Below are 2,334 nucleotides of genomic sequence, written 5' to 3' on the forward strand. Positions count from 1 at the left end.
ATCAGCCCAGCTCTAAAAGGATTGAATGGACCCGGAATGGATCAAAGATACGGGATAGTTTCCGTCTAAAGGACAATTAAATCAAAGGGCACTTTCCTGGGAAACAGAGATGACTGAGGAAGAACACAGTGGGGCTCTATAAAACCAGGAGTGTTGGGGACAGGATGAATAGGGGATGACTGTTCCCTGTTTCCCATAAAACGACATGAAACCCAATTATCAAAATGAACAGAACAAGGTACATTTTTGAGCAGTGGAGCTCATCACCACGAGATGTTGCTTCTGCCAGGAGTCTGCAGGGGTTAGAACAGCAATTGGGGGCCTTGGTGACAGGTAAGTCCATCAAGGGCTGTTGGAAACATTTATATAATCTCTGAGCTGAGAAAGCCCTGAGGCAGCAATTGCTGTCAGCTGGGAGAGTATTTCAGGGGATATTTCACTGTTGGCTTTCTCTTTCCTTCTGTTCCTCCCAGTTTCCATCATCAGAGAGGGGATTCAGCTGGAAGGACCCAGGCTCTGTGTGTCCCCTCCATCTGAACTGGGCCCATCCATGCCCCAGTTACATCATTCATTTTCCTGCTCATAGGCTGAAATGAGAAAATAAACAAAATTCAAGATCGGTCTCCAGTGCACATTAAACCATCAAGGTCATATGATTTTGCCCTCACCATGTGCCAGTTCCTGCTGGGGAGTTTCTGTTACCATTCAGAATTTGGAAACCATCCCCTCAATAAACTGACTTTTACAATCTTTCCACAGGAACAGAGATTGTAGCTGGGGCTGGGATTTGCCCAGAGTTTTCCCAAGAAACTTCATCCATCCTGTGCAAAGGCTTCCACCTCTTTTTTTTTTTCCCCTCCCACTTTCAGACATCTGAATGTCCCTCTGTGGAGACACACATCATGGAGAGTGACATAAAGGTCCCTGATAATTAGGTTTGCCTTTTCTCAGTCCCGTCTGTGGGATTCAGCTCACGGGTTAAAACATCTCCATTCCAATAAGGTCTGTGTGTGAGTCATGTTTAAATCTCACTAGAGGAAAAAAAAGAAAAAATAATTTTTGCCTGAATATAGGTGTTTCATTGCATTTGAGCCATCTCAGGCTATCCAAGACATCTGCACATGGAAATAGGATGGAAAACCCTGTTGTGCAAAACTGAGGATCACAGCAGAAGGACCTGACTTGGGAGCTGGGAGCAGAAGTAAATGCTGGGCAAAGAACAGACAGAATATGAAGGTCTGCTCCTTTCTTTTCCCTTGGGAAAAGAGGACACGGGGTATTTGCTGAGGTTGAACTCATCATCAAAAGTCAGATCAACGCTTGACTTGCAGGGTGGACCAAACCACCCAGTCCCTGTGGCATCCTGGAGAGGTCCTTGCAGTCCTGCCAAGGAGGTGGAAAAGGACAAATCAGAGATAGAAAATGACACTTGAAGTCCCACGAGACCAGGAAAAGGAAAGGTTTATAGCAAAATGTTCAGTTCCCTTCAGTTCAGCAAACCAAACTTACCCAGCATTTCTGCGTGCAGTGCTGGTGGATAACGGGTGCCTTGGGGTTTGAGGGGAGGGTGTGGGCATCAAAAACAGGCTTTATGCATTTTTATATTTATGCCCATAATAACCCAGCTGACCATGGCTAAAAGTCTCACTGAAACCTCAGAGAGGGCATTTGGATTCTCACCAAAAAAAAAAAAATCCAGGCCCAATCCAGCTCCTGTGCTGAGTATTTACTTTTCTTTCCTTCCCAGCTGCTTCTTTCTGGATGGAAAAAAAAAATAAATAAGTAATTCCCTAAGGGCTGTAGATGATTCATAAATCTCACTGAAATGTGACCATAATTAAGTAGCAGCACCATTGCTCTGAGACACAGCCTGTCCAAATCCCTCTGCTCTCTCCTGACTGATCTGTGGCTGCCTTAAAGCCTCACAGAATAACTCATGGATCAGATACTTGAGTTCAGTCGTGGCAGGAGGGTGTTTTTTTGGGAAGAGAAGGTCCCAAATCTCTGTCCCCTCCGTGGCCAGGAGGTTCCAGGTGGCATCATTAGGAGAGCAACACCACTGTCTTTCTCCTTGTCAGTGGGGACTTTCCATTGCCAGAGTTTGCAGAAGGTGTTTGAAATGCAGAAAACTGACAGGAACATGAGAAAAGAAGACCCCAAAAGCCCCAAACTCAGCATTAACCAACTAGAACCAAATTTGCATTGAGTTATCCCAAAAACCCTTGGCGCTTTCTTGGAAAAAGGGAATGCCCTTGGGTAACTCTGTTTTTCCTCACAGCAGGGTAGTAGTTTTATGGGTTTAAAAAGGTTTGCCACCTCGACAGCACAGTTGTT

General features: G+C 45.2%; 1 long non-coding RNA gene across 1 annotated transcript; it reads right to left on the reverse strand.

Moving 5' to 3' along the window:
* Window positions 1–945: 945 nt before the first annotated feature.
* On the reverse strand, window positions 946–1,594 carry LOC114069489. The gene is made up of 2 exons (XR_003573787.1): window positions 1,510–1,594; window positions 946–1,383 (listed from the first exon to the last, which is right to left on the reverse strand). It is a non-coding gene; the product is annotated as an uncharacterized LOC114069489 (long non-coding RNA).
* Between the last annotated feature and the right edge of the window lie 740 nt (window positions 1,595–2,334).

This window comes from Empidonax traillii, unplaced genomic scaffold, assembly GCF_003031625.1.
Source record: "Empidonax traillii isolate 1590-97213 ecotype Southwest subspecies unplaced genomic scaffold, ASM303162v1 scaffold1273:size490713, whole genome shotgun sequence".
NCBI classification, from domain to species: domain Eukaryota; kingdom Metazoa; phylum Chordata; class Aves; order Passeriformes; family Tyrannidae; genus Empidonax; species Empidonax traillii.